The following is a 14,100-nucleotide window of genomic DNA, read 5'->3' on the forward strand; positions in this document are numbered from 1 at the left end:
AACCAACGGATTCAGGAGCGGGCCGAACACTGACCGATCAGGCCGCAGATCACGCGCGGCTCATGCCGTCGCGTGCTGTCCTTTTTATTCTTTTACATGGATGCACGAGATGGCTACTTTAAAAAGGAGATGTCAAGTAGCGCCATCTCGTGCAAATCAAAATACTACACTTAGAAAAATCGCCCTGTATAACAGCTAAAAGCCGATACCAGCATGGTGGAGCCATACGGCTCCACCATGCTCGTATTGCCTTTTTCAGACGAAAAAGGGAGCCTAAGAGCTCTTAGGCTCCCTTTTCCGGCTTTCTGGCGTCGCCGTCGTCGTAATCGCTCGTTGCATTATGGAACGTTTCCCATAATAACATCACACGTCACGTCACATGGGAAGTCGCGAGAACAAAATTTTCTCGCTAAAATGCGGGAAATTTTCTCGCTAAATTTAACGAAATAATTTTACCCTCGTGTCGTCACTCGTGACACCACACAACTCGGGAAACGTTTTCCGCTGAATTTAGCGGGAAAATTTCCCACAAAATTTAGCGTCAAACTTTTGGCTTAGTGACGTCACACGTGACGCTCCCCTTCGCATCCTGCCTCCTGCTCCTTAAGACCTGCGTTCAAATTCTGCATTACAAAGAATTGTAAATTCGGTCCATTTTTTCTTTATTTTTTTTTTCACGTCGTTGTGAAAGTTGATATTTATTGCGCTGCTACCCGAGAACAACCTACAGCAACGAGTCAGGAAGCGGCAGTTTTTTCGGTGCTCATATCAAGTGGAAAAGAACCATTGAATAGTTCTGTTTCTCTTGTTTTCTGGAAGCAAAATAGTCGACTAGGCATTTCTGAGAATACCCAAGCTTCGTGAGCATTCCGACAATTTAAAATTGTGTTTATTATAAGATAAAATCTAATTGGCATCAGTGCATTCTTCTTAAATATCCAGAGACTACTGGTTTTGTAGACTTGTAGACAGCACAGCCAGTTGAGAAAAGGTAGTTTCTCAAAGTTTTCCATATATATTTATTTAGGGATTTATTGACACGACTTGCCTTGTAGTGAGGGTTTGCCCAAATGAGCAAGCATGGTACGAATTCGAACGGCACTAACCAAGCGTAGGCAATTTACATATTTACACGCATATGCAAGGAACAAATATAGCTGCGTGACGTAGTCATTCTAAAATATAAATACCATATATCGCCAGCTTTCGTGAATGGAATCAACATTATACTTTCTTTCGGTGGGGAATTGGGGGGCTGGAGGGTAAATAAAAAAAAAAATGTATCCGCTTTCAGCGTCTTGGTGTAAACAATGTAAAGTGCAAGCCTCGAAGGCAGCCCATACCGCTTCGCGATCAGCGAAAAGTAAACTCCCTAAGTAAGAGCTTCATAGAAGTAATGACATTATTTGAAGCGCCGACTGCGTGACAGTAATGTTTCAGGAAACAAATGGCTGCGCACCGCTGAGGATTGAACTGAATGGTACCAATGTGCTCCAGCGGAATGTGCTTTTTCATTTGTATTGGTTGTCGTTAATTGTAAAATAAGTATCAAGAGACCTTAGCGAACACTCCCCCCCCCCCTCTCCCCCAACCGCTTCCAACTGATGCATGATATAACATTTTGTCACTAACGGCGGCAGCCCGACTCAGACAGGCAAAGGATAGAGGCCGGAAATGTACATAGAAGAGGAATTTAAGATATCGGTGCTTTCATATCTCGCTTAAGGCTAATATGGCACGCGGCGTAAAACATGAATCTAGGCCGCCTTGTCCAGGAATCTTGTCCATGCATATTGGGGACGTTCTCGATTGACTAAACAGAGACTCGCAGTTATGCCATGATAATTAATATTTATTGTTTTGCTTGTATTTTGCGTAAAAAATTGTAGATTTTTTTTTTAAGTGCAATTTATTTGTACTTGAATATTTTACGGTATGGACTTTCTGTAATATTTCTCATAGTATGGCCCTCTTCCCGTCAGTGCAAGGCACCTTTGGTCTTTATGCCTGTAACAAGAAAATTTATAATAAACACAATAATGCATAGCTCAATATGGCGACAGTTCAATAACGACAGAGTCGATAAAACTGGATCTCGGAAAACTTATGAAATAGGCAACAATCTGAGAAGCGACAATAAACTCCGAATCTAGAAAGGTATATTCTAACTGTTATTGGTCATTGAAGGCATGTTTAAAAAAAAAAAAAAATCTACATTAATACGGTTTGTGCATGTGGGTTTTAGAGACAGGGGAGACCTAATATAGAAAGATAGTTCTGTCTATAACTCTGATAAGGCAGTAAAATTTGCTAAGTAGGTTTTTATTTAGTGAAAATAACCACATGGTTCAATGTAGAAATTCTCTCAGCGCCATCGAAGACAACTAAATCAGTAAATAAAAAAAATGTAGGCGACCTTCGCTTTTAAAGTTCTCTTATTCAGGAACTCATTTATAGATAATTGGTGAATAAATTATCGTGTCACGTAACGGGTATATTTTGCCACGAAATTTTGCGGGAGAATTGAATGGTTGTAAAGGTTACGTGATATGGACTTCCTCCACCAAATTTAGCGGATAGACGGGATTGCTGTCTGGATCACAAGACGTGAATTTTCCCGCTAAATTGAACGGGTAATTGGCATGATATAGAAGTCACGTGCCGTCAATGCCCCCGAGCTGTATAAGTCACGTGACGTCACGGAACGCAATATTTCCCGCTAAAGTTAGCGGAAATTGCTCAAACGGGCGAATATTTTGGACGGCCAATATTTTGGGAGTGTGGGGTAGCGTTAAAAAGGCATGTTATGCTTTAAAAATATTCGGATCGCGCGTTGAAGGTACCGTAATGCGCTAAATATACTACTCGTGCAACCAGCCTTAAGAAAACAGTGCGAAATTGCTTCTAATAGAGATATAGAAAAACCTCGCGGGACCGCTTTTGAGACTATAGGCTTGTGTGTTTTCCACAAATGGTAACATAGCGCACTACCGCGCTACAATTGTTTTCTAATATCCACTGATTTAGTGGCTTTCGATGAAGCCCTGCAAGTTTGTCAATACAATTATGTATTTAGTTTTAGAATTTTAATATTTTAACAAATATTCGGTAATTATCGAACTTCTAGACAGGATAATCCTCTATATTATGTCCCGGGTACGTAAGGTCATTAGCACAAACTGCATTTTTCTAGCTATGACGGCTTTTTTAAGCATTTAACACAACCCGATTCTTCTAAAAATATCGTGTGTTGCCAGTAAAACCCCCCCAAAAAATTCTAACCATAGGTGGTTCAGAAAGAAAAAAAAGTAAAAATTTGGGAGCAAACAGATGGTCATAACGGATGTCAAGGTATGTAAAAGGAACAAAATTATTTGAAAACTAAATACCTATCAGGCAATAATAAAACCATTTTCTTTTAGCAAACGCTTGGTGAACGTTATCAGAAGTAACAAAATCAAAAAATGCCAGAGCATGGGAAGCGAGGGAAATCAATGACAGTACCATTCTTTCAGCTGGCGCAAACCTAACGGTACAATCATGCTGATGATAAGAATATCATCCGCGCTTTGGCATGAACTTTTTTCCTGCTTCAAGAATAGAACCTTTAGCGCACTTTCGCTATCCCCGCGATCATTAAGGCTTTGTAAGATTCAAATGGCAATAACAACTGTATACTACAACACTTTCTACACCAAGTGGAATGGTGCCATTTTCTCAAAACATCTTTATATTGAAACCCTCTGCTTCTGTATTGCACAGTGTTCACACTAGATTTTTTTTTAAAGTTGTTAGTGTTCTGTTCGTGTTAACGTGTGTGGCACCGAATATCCAAAACTTGAGATGCCAATAAATGCACATGCTAAGCATACACACAATATTAAAAAATATGCTAAAACATTCTTGTCCTCAACAGCAAAAAAAAAAAATTAGGGAGCTGGACTGGTGTCAATTATCTAGAAAGGGCGCATACACAAATGAACAAAACACTCTGGAGCATACACAAAAGGACAAAACATTTAAACGGAATGATTTGCCGTTGATGCTGAGTGTGCTCTAAGCGAATGCTGGTGTACCTGACCCTACGCTTGCATGAGTAGAGTGGGTTGGCTACAGCGCTCGCTTAGCGGGTTACTTCATGTGAAGCATTGCAACATTCAATGTCTCTCTTTTGCGAAAGCACGGAAACTATATTTTCTTTGTTATAAAAATATTCTTGCGTCATTTTATAATTTATCCAGTTCTAGGCTCACATAAATGAAGGGTTGAGAAAAAATATTTGGTAACAAGTCTTGATAAATTTGTCCAAATATTGTTGTGCGTCTCTACAGCTGAATACGATACTTTTTGTTTTTAAAACGCAACAATTGCAACGTTCAATTCACCTGGTATGAGGTTCAAGTTATTGAATCCTCCATAACATAAATTGAACAAACGCAAGTCTTGAACACTCCTGTTTAGTGTAGTTTATGTTCTGATATTCATATCGAAAATATCATGTTGCGGGCACAAAATGACCATAGAAAATTAAAAACACGTGATCAAGAAACGAGAATCATATGTACAAAGAAACGAGGTGCGTATATTGACTTCCGAACGGTGCCATGTCCGGAGAAATTAACCTTTACAATAAACGACTTCAGTGTAGATTTATTTTATTGTCTTTACCATATTATTACAATAATTACAGTTATAAACGCTGCTTTGCGATTTTTTTGTCTCCTTCACTTCTGTTTTTGGAGTTGTCAGTGTAGGTCTATATCTCAGTGTCTGCAGCAGCTTACAAAAAAAATGTCAGTTACAATTGTCCACCAAACTGTACAAAACTAACAAAAGATTCACCAGGGTACTACAATTTAAAACAAGTGTCCTTCACTTAAACAATGCCCCGCCACTGTCTCGTGATAGACTAGGATTTAAACATCATGTTTTCTTAAAGACACGTGGAAACCCCCAGGTTATTAACATAATAAAATTAAACGGGGTTTTGCTCTATGCAGAAAATATTACATGACATTTTAAATATTTTTAATGGTGTCTAAAAGCTTTTTTTAGCAACATTGTATTTTCTGTTTGCTTCAGACTTTAATAATCCTAAAAATAGTGAGTAAATATATCGAAACACCTAATGATAAAGCTTTTGTTCCCAAAATCGAACATCATTCTAAAATTTCGCCCGTAACACAAGCCATACAAAATTTATGCCCGAAAGCTTAAAAATCCAAAATAAAAGGAAAGTTCTTAGCTTTTCATTTCATCCTCTCTCAGACTGAAACATGAATTGCACCAAAGTATTCAGATATCCTGACCCCGAGGCCTACCAGCCAAAAACATGCAAGCGTATAGATAAAATACACCCCTTTCGGAAGTCACGTGCCAATTATTAGAAGGTCGGAACCACTGTACAATTGTCAAACACCTGACATCATGCAAAGTGCAAGTCATTCAATAAGATAGCGAACGTCGTAGCGCAGTCAATGCTAACAGCGTAGGAGCCAATGAAACATCGTCAAAAGCGCAGCGTCACTACGCTCATTAGCTTTTTCTGTGTGTGCGTGTTTTGCCTTCTAATCCAACTCAACACATAAACTGTGCCGTGGCGTTAAGGTTTTACTCCGCGATTGATCAGCAATTGAGCGGCTTCCAACAGATGGCAGTCTTTGCAAAAGTGTCTATTAAACCTCACGTCTACAGTATAAAGCTGCGAATAGTAGATCCCCCAAGCTCACAAAAAATTAAAAGCGTAAATTACACAAAATGTTTAAAGTTTATAATTTAGTCGCCAGCTGCTAATCCAGTTTGTAATCGTCTAAGCGGCCACCATAAACGCAATTTACTAGATGGCTAAAGACAACACTAAAAATATGTTGCTTTCTGAAGAAAACAAATCTTGACAGTGAAAAAAAAAACTGCATACTCGAGGGCGGGCTTTGTTAGAGTGTCGATGCCAGGGAGCCAATGGAATGATACACCGACCAACCTTACGCCGGATGGCGGATGGATTTGCCTGTTTTATTGTTTTTTTCCTTGTTTGAATTCTGCATACTTTGACTTACATAGAGCACTCTCAGTACCTTCAAATTTACTTATGCTTACAAATCTGTCAATCGCAACTACTACTGCTGACAGACTAAACCTAACCTGTCAACAAGACAATATTAATCACAACCCTTCCACGTCGCTCATCTTTTTTTCATTTTTTCACTTGGATTTTTTTCTGACAGTCTCTACCAAAGTAAGGCAGCAATGATTTTAAGAAAAGCAAGTTTATAACCTGATGCTCAACGACTATCCATTATCTTGGAGAATTTCAGTAGCGAGCAATATATAATATCTTACATTAGGCAGTTCTTCATCTGTTCATAGACGCAGCGAGAAAATGCTGAGCGTCCTGGCATATTCATTGAAGGGGCCATCACATATCCTGCCAGCGGGTCACATTTAAGACCAGCATATCCAGTACCTTCTCCTTCGTGTGCCATTCCCAATCTGCATATTGTAAGAAACAAAAGTCAGAAGCAAAATCACGAACAGCACAACACCCCAAAAAATAAGCTTCTGTATAGTACCTTTTAACAACAATCTCAGACCAAACTGGGACCCGATATGAGAACCATATGAGAGATCGGAATTGCGTTGAACTGGAAAAAGATCTATACCGTAGCCGAACATCGAGCCCCCGGAGACTTCTCGCCTGTTTTTTTCCTTCCTAACAGTCAATGCATTTGAAAGGTGCTATAAGGCGTTGTTTTCAATTAAATATCATGTGACGGACACAGGACCTTCGTTAGATATGCTGCGATCAGCATGCGCCTAGTCTAGACGTTCGCAGCGCTGAACTGCAGGGATGGCTCATAGCGGTGTTGGAGTCCGTTGTACGGCTAAACGAGGTAAGGTTTTAAAATGCTGTATGAAATGTTTTTTTGTTATATTTATATGTTAAAAATACAGTCTCCGAACACTTTTTTGTTTATTTAAAGCAAAGTTTTCACAGCTTTTCCTTCTTTTTGTGTTCAGCTAGGTTACGCTGTTTTTCAAACGGTGACTTGGAGTACGGTACACTCGGGACCTCGCCTGCGAGTACTGTACTTGGCTTCTGGGGTTTTTTAATCGGCTCTATGACCTCTATTTTGCATAGGCTTGTGCCTAGAAAAGGGCATAAAGGTCACCGAAGGAAAAAAGCGCATATTTTTTCTAGAAACGTTTTCAAAACCGGATTTATGTGTTTTTTTTTTCAAAATTTAAGGGAGACGGCGCCGGGTAGAAAATAGTTTTTATCTGGCAAAAAGAAATATAACGCCTCGCTCTTTTTTTGTGGTAAGATTTTGGAATTGTTACGGTTTTGCGACTAAGTTGAGGAATTAACGGATGCTGTCATAATCGCCGGAGCACGCACGCAGAATTAAATTTGCAATTTTTATGCATTGCGATAACACACTCTTGTCTTTTCGTTTTCACAATTAGTGTGTACTAACCGGAAGCATAACATGTATACAATAACGAGCCGTTGATGTCCAACTCCGTCCAAGCGTAGGCGTCTTACGCTGCCTTGAGGGTTTTGCATATATTTTGTAAAACGGTGGATTTCTACGCTAGTTGCTTGCTGAGCAACATTATTAAAACATCGCAATAAGACAGGACAAAAGTAGGAGCACAAGAGGTCTCTCCTGCGTCTGACCTGTTTTGCTCGTTCTAATTTTGTACCCTCCTTTTGCGCCGTTTTTTATAATGACGTATAACCTTAAGTAACACGAGCACTTTCATCATTCCAACTAAAAGATACTGTCAAAGTTTGTTAATAAAAGCGTGAATATGTGTACTTCTAAAAAAATCCGTATGTTTAAGTTTGTTTTGCTACAGATGCCGCAGACAAAGATATCAGTACCACATTCAGTTCAGGCCGGATAACGTTGTTTTTTTGTTGTTTTTTTTTACTTGAAACCTGTCATTCTACTTCCCATTAAATGTGCGTTCTTATTAGTTTCAATATTTGAACAATAAACCTTACGTTTTACTGGTGTTCTCTGGTCAGCTTTTTTTCGGACACAGAGACGCATTCAGAAGGTTGCGGAACACATGAATAAAAAACTATAAAAAGCATCCGCCGAATGGGAATGGACATTTAGCGTTACTTGTTTCTTTTCCTGGTTTGACAAGAAGGCAAGGTATTCAAACTCATGCATTATAGATAGTGAAAAAAAAACTGAATGTAAATAAAATCATATTTTACTCTTCACTTAAAATAAGTACATTGTTTTCTCGGGATGGAAGTATTTTTTTAAAAATAATTTTAAACGTCATTGGGCGTAAGTATTTATATATTTTAATTTTGTTTAAAAGATAATTTTATTTATCAGACTGTTTTTAAGCAAGAAGTAGTGTGGTAACATTACTTCAGTTATTATCATTCGCACATATATATATACATATATATATATATATATATATATATAGAGAGAGAGAGAGAGAGAAGAAGAAAAGAACCCTTAGTGAAAACAGCAACAACGAACGATTTAATCTTCGACGTTTCGGCCGGAGTCCGGCCGAAACGTCCCTGCGCCCCCTTTCAAGTCACCCTGCGCCCCCTTTCAAGAAGCTACAACCGTCACCCAGCCGTCCATGAAACTTGGTCCCGACCGTCAAGCTTCTTCACCCGGATTAGAACTGCCCTAGGCTTCTCTGTCAGGAATGCTCCAACCGTCGACCCGTCGAAATTTGGACACGACCGTATATAAATACCACCCGCGTTCATCTGTAAAAGTTCTTCCTGACTCCGGCCGGACTCCGGCCGAAACGTCGAAGATGAAATCGTCCGTTGATGCTGTTTTCACTAAGGGTTCTTTTCTTCTTCTATACCCACGCCTTCGGCCCCCCGCCACCATGCCCGTTGTATATATATATATATATATATATATATACACATTGTGCTCCTAAAATCTAACCAGCACTTAAAAGCGCAATTCCTGTGTGTGTGAGAGGCGGGGTAGCCTAACAGCTTTCGTGAGCGCTGGGTAAACAATCATACGTATGTTTCTGGTTCTGTGATATTATAATATTTCAAATAATAAAGCTTTATTTCGAAGTCCGGAAAGAATCATAGTCTTCGCCAATAGCACGGCCAGCTTTCTGGGACACGCTGCTTTAGTTCCCGATTCTCACGACAAGTGGCGTATCAACCTTGAGCAAGATAGAGTGCCTTCATGCACACGCGCGATTTTGCTTGAGTGGTGACATCTCAGCCATTTTTTCGCCTGATAGTTTTTTATGCATTTTGAAGCGCCCGCAATCTGGGCTAACTCAACTCGAGCGCGTAGCTTTGGTTAATGCATAGACGCCATTTTACCGCCCAAGTCACGCACCGAGCGCGCGAGAGCGTCACGCACTGGCACATTCAGGGCAGCAATGGATGTCCTCACCCTCAGACGGACGGACATGTCGGCACCCTAGAGCAAGATAAACGAAGAATTCGAAGCGTGCGACCGCAATCCCAACCTCCTCTCCTGTGCATCTGTCTGGTCTCCCGCCCTTTTCACCGTATGCGTCTGGCCAAATACTTTACTGGGTGGAATACATTCCACTCCGCCATTTGCATTAGACAGAACGCCTACAGCGCCAAGTAAAGCCCTGACGGAGGAAAGATCCGCGCCAAGCCTTCTTCTTTTTTCTTTTTTTTTTGAGGGGGGGGGGGGGGAGGGGGGTGCGAATAAGCTATCATCATCATCAGTCGCTAACATTTTACGATTGCGCGCTATGCTACGCCAGCGGTCGGTGCGTGAGCGGAAGTCAGTGTCTCGAGGTGTGAAACAACGACAAATGTGTTGCGTGGTGTTTTCGTTGTATACTTTGTCGAAACGATGCACACAATATACCCCGAGTTTCAGCAAACATTAGTTTTGTCTAGGTTTCTGAATTTGGCTTTTAGAAACAAAACAAATCTCCCCAATCATGTGTATTTTGCCGTTTTCCGTTCAGGAGACAATCTGTCATTTTCTGTATTGCGTGTTATTTCAGCGACGTGCGCCACTAGTATGGTGTAGTTTTGGAATTCGTATCCTCTAAACGAGGAAACACTATTATTCTTTGTTTTAAGGCGCTACCGTCTGTTGGTCAGCAAAGCATTTTGTTTTTAGTTCCTAGTTTTCAGTTTTTATTCATTTCGCTCCGGAGAGCCGCGCCACCGTGGAATGGCAGCAGCCCGTACTATGGAGGCCCGCGGTGCCGCGTCTAGTGAACATGATAATGTGATTAGTATATACATGCATAATGAGGATGACATGGATTGTTGGTATTGGGGAGGATGGCAGTCCGATTCGCAGAAGTCCAGATTTCGTGGAGGTGGTTTGGGCGGGTCAGCAGCGAGCCATGGGGATCTGGCACGCAGTTCGATCGGAGCATGAAGGAGCCCCAGGGACATAATGGCGCTGTTGCTCACTGGGGTTCACTGGGGTTGAAGCATCAGGCTCCATGGAGGTAGCCCAGTCAAAGTAGAAGCCGCCGCTTCCGAGGAACCAGGGCTCAGATTGAGGCACCACCGTCGCCGGTGTGTCATCCTCTCAACGACCGTCGTCGTTCCCTGTTGGAAAATCTCGATGATGGAAAGATGACGGAAAAGGCTCATACAAGCGTAACCGTAATATGGGACATCCTATACAAGCGAAAAAGGCGGCTCCAGTATAGTGGAATAAGGCGGAACGATACAGGTGGGCGGAACCATACAAGCGTGTCGTATTATGGGACATCCTATACCAGCGTAGTGGATATAGGCGGAACCATGTAGGCGGACGGAACCATACATGCATAACGTAATATGGGACATCCTATACCAGCAAAAAGGCGATACCAGCATGGTGGAGCCATATGGCTCCAGCGTGTTGGTTTCGCCTTTTCACTGTTGTACAGGGCGATTTAGTTTTAAGCTTTACATATATGTTTAGAAAGGTCGTGAAAGCTATATTAATGCGGTTTGTGCAGGCGAGTTATACGGCCAGGCGTACGTAGTATAGGGACCTAGTCGTAACGATCAGTCAGATAATTAAATACAATTTGTTAATCAACTTTTTAATTAGTGAAAATGAAAATATGGTTTCAATTAGAAACTTGCTGAGTCATTGAAAACCACAAAATCAAGTTTTTTTTAGAAGGATATAATTCAGGGGTAGCGTTTTATGCATTCTGTAAAAAGCTTTATTTGGACGAGTTTCTAGGTTTCAGTTTCTTATCAGAGCTCATCTCTGCGCCCACGGTCCTGTTCCCCAGGGGCATAGACACGCAACACACATGCGACTTGCTTCCCTTCATCCTACGAGGGAGGCGAGGGGGCGGCTTCGCACTGCGGTCACCGGGCAGCTGGACCGCAGGTGCAAAGATGCGCTCTGGTAAGAAACCGAAGTCTGGAAATGCGTCCAAATTGACCATTTTTTTATAACGCCATAAAATGCTACTCGTCTTATATCTTTACAAAGAAAATTGATTTAGTGTGTTTTGATGATGCTTAGCAGGTTTCTAATTGGAACCATGGGTCTATTTTCACTGATCAAAAATTTCACGAACATACTATACTTAGAGAGAGGCTGAAGCAGTTTTGTATTTGAGAAAACACTTTTAAATCTTCTTCATTCGACCTCCAGAATCTCAAATATCAAAATTATTTGCTAATTTAATTAATCAAGGCTGCATAGTCATTTTTAAAGCGCTGTGAAAGCACCTCCCTAGAGAGCGATGTCACAACAGCAGCTTTCAAAATCTTTGTTCACGCATCTTCAGCGCCTATCAAAGCTATGCACGCACATGCTATTTTTTAAAAGGGCAGAAAAATGTGTCACGACTGGTGCCAGTGCCGGAGAATATACCTAGAAAACTTGCGATTGGACGCGCGGCCCTTAAGCGACACACGCTTGGCGGCCGAAAGGTCTTCTTACGATGTCACTGTTGGTGGGATGTTTTTTGTGTTTTCTCACGTTTAGTTATATCTTTGAGGAAAACGAACGGGATATTCAGATTCGCGGGATAAAACTACGCTAGAATGAACCTCCATCTAGTTTTCTGAAAGAAGTCTGGCACATCTCTGTAATAAGCCGACGGATCATTACAAATTAGCCTTTTATACTATGCCGCCCTGGCCATATAACTCACGTGCACAGACCGCGTAAATGTAGCTTTTACGGCTTTTTTAAAAAAAATCTGTAAAACATAGAAAAAAAACTCTGTAGAATGTCCCCCAATACAATACGATTGTATGGGTTCCTTCCCCGCTTGCATTGTTCAAGAAAGACTTGTGGACATCCAGCGTTTCATTGGAATGCTGGATGTCAGCGAGTCTCTACATCAGTGAGTGGTTTCAAACAAGCATGGTGTTTGCACACCAGTAAGCTCTTATCCGAGGCTCACCAGGACCACTAAGAGCAGAGGCGAAATGTCGTGACCTGGTAAATTTGGTTGCAGGTATTTATTTTTACAAGAACTGCATGCAGCAAAGCTTAACTTTGCTTAAAAGAAGATTATTAAAAATTCAATACTGAACAATGGTGTCCCTTGAGCTGTCAGACCAAACTCCCACTCTTGCCACTCAGGAGTTCCTAACTTGTGCGTAGAGGATCAGCACAACCCAGATTTGTGCTGCGAGCGCACCTGCAATATAAAAGTTGAATAAACATGAGATGAAATATGAGACGTTTACAATTCTCTGTAACGTGAAATTAGAGCACAGATCTTGAAGAGGAGGATGGGAAGGTATGCCCCTCCTCCCCCTCCCCTCCTCCTCTTCTGCTCCCTCCCATTTAGCAGGAAACTTCCCTGAATTTAGCGGGAAAATTTCCCCACTAAATTTAGCTGGTTAAGTTTCCCACTAAATTTAGCGCAGAAATTGATGTCACATGACCTCAACACAAATGCAGTTTTTCCGCTAAAAGTAGCAGGGAAAATGACGTCGCATGACCGTGTCACGTCAGCCATAAAAAAAATTCAGTTTCTCAGCTAGACTTAGCGGAAATATTAACGTCACATGACCACAACATTAATTCAATTTCCTGCCAAGTTTAGCAGGGTGGTTACGCCGACAGCGACGCCGCGAAACGCGGAAACAAGTGCTAAGAGCTGCGCTAAAAACTAAATGCATCAGGTGAAATGAAGTGAACATTAGAGATACTGTAAGAAAAAGAAGAGAATCTAAGATACCGTTCTCAGATCCTTCCTTTTGTCCGTTCTCAAATGTTTTGATTTCAAGAAATATTTATCTCTTTATTCATACCCAGAGAACCCCTCCCAGTTTCAGCATGAATGCAATAAATCAATGCAGACTAGACCTTGTAAACTATAATCCACATGAAAATTAATGTTTGCCACATAGTCATGTATGAGTCAGTGTCTCAGATCTCTAAATACATTTGTATTGAGGAACATTCTTGAATAAAACTTCTGGGCTTCGAATTCAACAGTTTGTACTTCCATAAGGAACACTGTATGGCACTGATTTTTTTTTTTTTTTGTGACACATCAGAAACAGCACAGCACTGTCATCCTCGCATACCTAACAAGAATTTGTATTTTTTTTTTTTAGCATGGCATGTGCTATTCTAATTCCCATACAGCATCCTTTAACAAAATTTCCTTTGTAGAGCTTTTTATTGGTTCTTATTTAGCTCGCACGACAGATTCGGTACCTTGAATTCTCACTCGGCATCAACAGTTTTATATATTAATGTAATAGCGAAAGACAAGATGTATGGACTTGAGTACGGCTCAGCAAGCACAGATGTTGAGAAAAGTACTGAAGAAAACTCAGATGTCAAAATAAAAATAAGCTGGAATGTGGAATTATGGACATGGACATGAATACAGTTAGCAGATTCAATATGAAGAATATGTGTTAGATGCACGCTCAAAGAAACCTGTTGCATCTATATTCATTCAAATTACTTTGCAGAGCCCAGCGCTGCAGTCTCAGGTGGGAGTTCGCTGAATGAGTCTACTGAAAATGAGTGTAGACGGAAAAAGCAGTTTGATCTGCGATAATGAACATTACATAAGTGACATGTCATTATTACTGTTACAGTGCCGAATGTTCCAAACTGTCAGTCGCATCATTCTGTGAGTTCCCTCCGT

The sequence above is a fragment of the Ixodes scapularis genome, unplaced genomic scaffold, assembly GCF_016920785.2.
Source record: "Ixodes scapularis isolate PalLabHiFi unplaced genomic scaffold, ASM1692078v2 PGA_scaffold3__209_contigs__length_174095766, whole genome shotgun sequence".
NCBI lineage: Eukaryota > Metazoa > Arthropoda > Arachnida > Ixodida > Ixodidae > Ixodes > Ixodes scapularis.